We start from the raw sequence: 6,874 nt of genomic DNA, 5'->3' as shown, positions 1-6,874 counted from the left end.
CGAGTTTGGGGTGCCTGTGAAGCTGCTGGGGAGAAGGCACTGGAACGTAGGGGCCTGGAGACAGATGTGCGAGCTTAGAGAGTAGATGACCTCGCCTCAGGGAGAGAGGGTGGAGCCTGGACAGGCCACCAAAGGAGACTGAAGAGCAGCCGCCCCCAGGGCCCCCAGGAGCCACTGGCAGTGCCCACGCAAGCGTGTCTGGGAGGAGGGAGAGGTCAGCGGTCCCAACACCTTGCAGGCTTTAGGGAAGGCTTGCTGGTCGTTGACAGGCTGGGAGCTGGAGGTGAGAAGCCGAGGTGAGGAGAAGTGATGCTCAGGGCTGAGAAGCGGAGATGAGAGCTGTGGCTCGGAACGAGGGCAGAGGGGACAGTTTTGGGTTTTGTGTCCTAAGGTAGCAGAAATGTCAGCTATAGCGAGGAAGGGGACCGGGGATGGGAGGGGCGGATGCGGTGAGGTCAGGTCGCCTGGGGCCGACCCCAGCCTGACCAGGGGGAGGTGCAAGGTGACGAGGGGGTTTGGCAGGGGCATTGAGGTATTCGGTTTTTATCTGACAGGGTCTGGCTTCTCTGGGGAAGAGGAGGCCAGGTGACAGGCATGGATGGGCCTGGAGCCTAGGAGCAGCTGGGTCCTGTCTGCTTCTCCTCTGCTCCCCCTCTGGTTATAGCGTCCCTGCTATCTTGTGGGGACAACCCCAACCTGTAGTACGCGCAGCTGTCCCCACTCCCTGATGTCAACGGGTGGGGACATCACACTACACACTGTGGCCACAGTGCGTGGTGTGGGCCAATCAACACACCTGAGCCCTTGGGACTTTAGGTGGGACCGTCGGGGAAGGGGATTCACAAGATCGCTAGCTTTCCCGTGGCACTGGAGGCAGGAAGGAACCCACTCGGGAGCCTTGGAGAGGATGATGGTGGCCACACCGGGGTAGCAAAGCTGGCAGAATGTAGGCCGGATGCTGCTAGAAGCCTTTTCCCACCCCGAGGAGCGCTCCTGGCTGAGGATGAGGTCAGCGCAGCAGATCCAGGAGGCTCAGAGATACTGACGTCTGATGACACCTGGACCCAGTCTTGCCTGAACCCTGTATACCTTGGACTTCTGAGTCACGTGAGCCAATAAACATTTTCCCTCTCGAAGCCAGTTGGCTTTCTGTCACTCGTAACTGAAAGAACTCTGGCTGACGGGGACCATGAATGGAAGGCGGTTCCCAAAGGCCCAGGAACGGGAGCAGCTCTCCCCAGCAGTGAGTTGGGCCCATCCGGGGAAGGTGGCCACCGGGGTCCGCTGAGCTGAGGGCGTGCCAAGCAGGTGTGATGAGTCGGGGTGGGAGAGGAAGAGACCCTTGGAGCCTGTTGCTGGGCTCTGTCCAGAGGTGAGGTTCTGAACTGAGAGGGTTCGCAGCGACCAGGCTGGGGAGGATTGGGAGAGGCAAGGAGGCCAGGGTGCTGGGAGCAGCCTCCAGGCAAAAGGCTGGAGGAGGCGCAGGTGAGGTAAGATGCCAGGAGCCGCTGGCCTGCGCCTCTGCTTTCCAGGCCTTCTTTTTTAGCCTGGGCAGTGGGCTGATGGGCATAACCTCTGGAACCAGGCCCTGGGTTCAAATCCTGACCTCTCCATTTATTAGCTTTGAGCAAATCCTATAGCATGTATGTGTCTCAGTCTTCTCAGCTGTAAAATGGGGCTAGCGATTACCTATGTCAGTTATGTGTGCTGTAACATACGTACTAATTACTGGTGAGGACAAAGGGCCGACGTAACAAACTCGAGATACCCGTGACTTTGAAGGTCACTGTGGAAAGGGCAAGCTCATAGACCACGGAGGGGTTTTGGGGCCAGGGCTGGAAGTGGCCCCGTTGGCTCTTCACCTCCCGTAGGAACTGTCACAAGGCCCCACCTGAGGGAGGCTAGGTGGCCAGACTGACCTCACAGGCCTCTGGGAAGGGCCTGACCCAGTCCTTACCAAGTGTTAGGAATGTAGCCTCCTGAGTGAGGGCAGGGACCGCGGGGAGACAGCACCTCTGGCTGGGCCTGGGCTCTGGGTGCATCCTGGGAATGGGAAGGGTGGCCGGGCCCGGCAGGTGCCACTGGGCACCAGGAGGCGCAGCTTTCAGCATTCCATCTGCAGAGCCCTGTCCGGGCCCATTGATTTTCTCCCTTTGTTCTCTGTTTTCACGGGGGAGCCTTGAGCTTGGGGCCAAGTCCTATCCGAATGCCTCGGTCCAGACTTGGCTGCGCCCTGGGGTGTAAGTGTGACCAGTGTGTGAAATGACCAGCAGCTTCTAGGCACCGAGGCCGCCCGGGGCTACCACCCTCGGGCGAAAGGTGTGGACCCAGCCCTCCCTGCTGAGTGGAGAGTCTCCCGCCACCGCGCCCCTGGGGATTCAGGCAGCAAACGTTCCTCGAGCACCCAGCATCCTCACTCAGCAGGGAGAGGAGGTACCACAGTCCCCCTCCCGGAGCCTGAAACAGCGTGCTCGCACCGAGTGCTGGGGAGGAGGTCACGGCCCCAGAGCTCACGCTGCTGGTGGGAATGTCAGAGGGTGCAGCCGCCTTCGAAAATGGTTTGGCACCTTCTCCTGGAGTCTGTTGACCCACACGTCCCCCCCACCCCCCCGCCCCGGTCCGGTCCAATTCCATTTCTAGGCATGTGGCCACTGACACCCACCTGTTCATAGCCCCCAGCCAGAACCAACCAGAATGCCCAGCGACAAGAGCATGAATAAATAAATGATAGAATATCGTACAATAGAACAGCACTAGAAAAGGACTGACAGCTGTTAGACGCAACATCACGGTGGATCTTGTAGACGTTATATTGAGCAAAAGAAGCCAAACGCAAGCCTACACCCTGCAGTACGCATTGATCGAAGTCACTCAGATGAAGTTCAGGAAGACAGGGGAAGTCGGTATAACGGTACCTCAGGAGGTGGGAGTTGGCCTGGAGGGGGGGCAAAGGAACCCCCTGGAAATGTTTTACCACTTGAACTGGGTGGGGGTAGTATATAAAAATACGTGAAAGCTGCACATTTAAGATGTGCATTTTTATGATAGGCTTCTAAAAATTTTACCTATCTACTGAGCACCTGTTGCACGCTAGGCGTTATTATAGGGGGTGACGATTATGCGTGTTCTCCGCGTTTCTTTCTTTCTTTTTTTTTTTTTAATTTTTTTAACGTTTATTTTTTTTGAGACAGAGACAGAGCATGAACGGGGGAGGGGCAGAGAGAGGGAGACACAGAATCAGAAGCAGGCTCCAGGCTCTGAGCCATCAGCCCAGAGCCCGACGCGGGGCTCGAACTCACGGACCGTGAGATCGTGACCTGAGCTGAAGTCGGACGCTCAACCGACTGAGCCACCCGGGCGCCCCATCTCCGCGTTTATTTCTGATGGGGAGAGAGAGACAATAAGGCAGATGAGCGGTATGTCAGATGGTAACGTGTGCCCTGGGGAAAATAAAGCATAATAAGGGAGCGGTAGGGAGTCCTGGGGCAGGCAGGGTGGCCCCAGCCATCCCCAACAGGGCTCAGGGGGAGACAATGATAAGGGGAGATTGGAGTAGAAAACCCCGCTCGGTGAGGAGTTATCTGAGGAGGGGGCTCCAGGCAAAGGGACAGGAAAAGCAAAGTCCTGGAGGACTGCGATTTGATTCTGTCCGGTTTCCCCTGGGCTCCCCAGCTCCCACTGCCTCGGCCACCACCCAGGAGCCTTATTTAGCCACTAGCCCTGTACTTGGCCTGCCTTGGCTGGGGCGTGTTTCTGTGGCCGCCTCTCAGGGCCTCGGGAGCTTCCTGAGGGGAAGAGGGTAGTGCCGTGGGCTCCTATCCACACCTGCCCTGGGTGCTACTTGACCTGGAGGCTCCAGGGTGAGGGAGGGACAGCTGAGGGATGGGGGTGAGCTTGCCCACCATCCACTGGCCTGGAGATCTGAGATCAGACGCACCGTGTGACCTGTGTGACGACCTCTTGACCTCCATCAAATGGGGCTGTTGACACCACCCCTTGTGACAGGAGGCCAAGCATGTTGCAGCCCGTCACTGTGATACGAGTCCCCGATTATCTCAGCCTGTCTCTAGGAGAAGTGTCCTCATCACCCCCACTTCACGGATGAGGAGACTGAGGCTCGCTCGCGAAGTGAGCTGAGCAGCCTAAGTTTGCTCTTCGGTTCGGAGGTGGGTTGGGGGCTCGTATACAGGCCTGGGCGGGGTCCTGGGGACCGTGTGTGGGGAAATGGAGTTAATGGCCTCCTCCTCTCACCCAAGCGCCGTCCCTTGTCAGGTGCGATAGGTTTGTCTCCAGGGCACGGACAGAACCGCGTTCCCGCTGTTCCAGGCCATGGGCACTGTGGCAGGGGAATGACACGGAACACCCAGATCTCTGCAGGGGGCCTGGTCCCTCCTCTCCTTGGGCAGAGCCTTTGTGAGAATGGCCGGTGGCTCTGGACGCCCTCGGGGGACTCCTCGTAGCTGGGGAGCGGGGCAGGCGATGGGGGACCCTCACCTCCTTTCATCAGAGTGAACTGCATTCTGAAATCACATCCTTCCTGTTGTGTGCGTGTGTGTGTGTGTGTGTTCAAATGTCACTTTAAGAAAAATGGCCTAAGGACAAAGATCTCTGCCCCCCCCCCCCCCACCCGTGGCAATCAGAGAGCTGCAAAGGAAAACACAAGATCCCACGTGACACCTGTCAGATGGGCAAGAATAGGAAGTCAGGTAAAAATGATAGCTGGTGGATGGGGCACCTGGGTGGCTCGGTTGGTTGAGTGTCTGTCTGACTTCGGCTCTGGTGATGATCTCTTCATTGGTGAGTTCGAGCCCCGTGTCAGGCTCTGTGCCGACAGCTCAGAGCCTGGAGCCGGCTTCACATTCTGTGTCTCCCTCTCTCTCTCTGCCTCCCCTCCTTGTGCTCTGTCTCTCTCTCTCTCTCTCTCTCTCTCTCTCAAAAATAAGTAAACATTAAAAATTAAAAAAAAAAAAGATAACTGGTGGAGAGTCGGTAAATGGGAGTCTGGTGCTTTTTGTGGGAGTGTAAACCATTGAGGATGTCTGAAAAGGAGGTTTGACAGCTAAGTGCCCCCTGGCAGGTCCACTCCGGGGTAAAACCTCTCGCAAATAGAAAGATGTGTCCTGGGTGTGCTTTGAGGTGGCGAAGAGCCGGAGGCTAAGTATCTGTCCCTGGGGAACTGCATGGCAGATAGCAATGTGGACAAAGCTTCAACACATAGTGTTGGGTGAAAAACAGAAAAATACAGACCAACCTCTACAGCACAGCTGTGTTTATGGAAACTACAAACACAGAGGAGCACAACCATCTTGTATATTTCTGCCAATTACTCCGTGACCTTGGGCATCTGACAGAAGGTCTCTCTGCTACAGTCTTCTCATCTGTAAAGTAGGGACAATAGTAGCAATTCCTTCAAGGACATGTGGTGTTTAAATGAGATTTGATACATGATGTGCTTAACACAGTGCCCAGCACATAGTAAACACCTAATAAATGGTGCCTCCCATCACTGATGTATATGGAGTTCAATGCCTGGAAAGCAGATTGGAAGGTCATGCGTCAAACCCAAGAGCGGGGAGCTATGGGAAGCTGGAATAGGACTGGGGAGAGGCTGAAAGGGAAAGTTCATTTCAAACGGAGGCTGGTGATTCATTTTTTGGGAAGCTTGTGATGCATAGAGTGTCCCAAACTAAGGAGCATGGGCTGCTCCTGTCTATGCTCCCAAGTTTATTTTATTTTAATTTATTTTTAAAAAATTTTAATGTTTATTTTTGAGAGAGAGAGAGAGAGAGAGAGAGAGAGAGAAGAGAGTCAGAGCACCAGTGGGAGAGGGGCAGAGAGAGGGGGGAGACACAGAATCTGAAACAAGCTCAATCTAGGCTCTGAGCTGTCAGCACAGAGCCCAATGCAGGCCTAAAACCCACGAACTGAGAGATCATGACCTGAGCTGAAGTCGGACACTTAACCGACTGAGCCACCCAGACGCCCCTATGCTCCCAAGTTTAAATAAAAACAAAAGAGATTGCCAATTGCCGTCTTCCAAAATGGGCTCAACCCACAAGGTGGCCTCAACCCACAGGAAAACAGTGGCCCTGCCGTGTTTATGGGGTCATGTATGTTTTTCTCATTCACTCACTCAACAAATATTTCTGAGCACCTGTTCCATGCCAGGCCCCGTCTAGGCTCTGGGGAGGAAGGCACAAAAGAATTCACAACCTGCGGCTTCTGGTCTGACTCTGGTGTCCTCGCTGAAGGGTCACATTGACCTTCGAGCTGCTTTCAGGGGTGTCTTTAGGACTCAGCAAGCACCATGGCAGAAGACATCAAGATCATAATCAAGAACTACCAGACTGCCCCTTTGACAGCCGCTTCCCCGCCAGAATCAGACCAGGAACTTCTGCCAGAACTCCCTGGACTTGTAGCGCTGTCCCAAGGGCAATGACTGTTCAAGGGGCGATGTCTCCGTGTGCAAATGGTACTGGCGTGTGTACAAGTCCCTCTGCCCCACATCCTGAGTGCCAGCCTGGCACAACTACAGGGCAGAAGGCACATTTCCTGGGAAGATCTGCACTGGCTCCTCCCACCTCTCCTCTGTCCTCCATCCAGGGTTCTGGAGGGTGACCTGGGTACATGGTGATCTGCACCCTGGGATCTGAATCATGGCTTAGCTGAAAATAAATACTCGTTGGAAAAGTGGAAGACTCTGTGTGTGTGTGTGTGTGTGTGTGTGTGTGTGTGTGTGTAAAAGAGCCAGATGATCGGGCAAGAAGCCGGGGGGGAATTAGTACCTTGACCAGTAAGAGGGGCTTCAGGTTGATTGTCTTTCTGTTTTGTTTTGTTTTTATGTGGTTAAACTAACCACCTTCTCTATACCAAA

General features: G+C 55.0%; 1 pseudogene; it reads left to right on the top strand.

Moving 5' to 3' along the window:
* Positions 1 to 6,061: 6,061 nt before the first annotated feature.
* LOC109246773 (cytochrome c oxidase subunit 6B1-like) lies at positions 6,062 to 6,653 on the top strand (annotated as a pseudogene).
* Positions 6,654 to 6,874: the final 221 nt, after the last annotated feature.

The sequence above is a fragment of the Panthera pardus genome, unplaced genomic scaffold (assembly GCF_024362965.1).
Source record: "Panthera pardus isolate Hobbes unplaced genomic scaffold, ASM2436296v1 HiC_scaffold_12, whole genome shotgun sequence".
Classification (NCBI taxonomy): Eukaryota; Metazoa; Chordata; class Mammalia; order Carnivora; family Felidae; genus Panthera; species Panthera pardus.
This window is presented reverse-complemented; position numbering and strand designations above follow the sequence as displayed.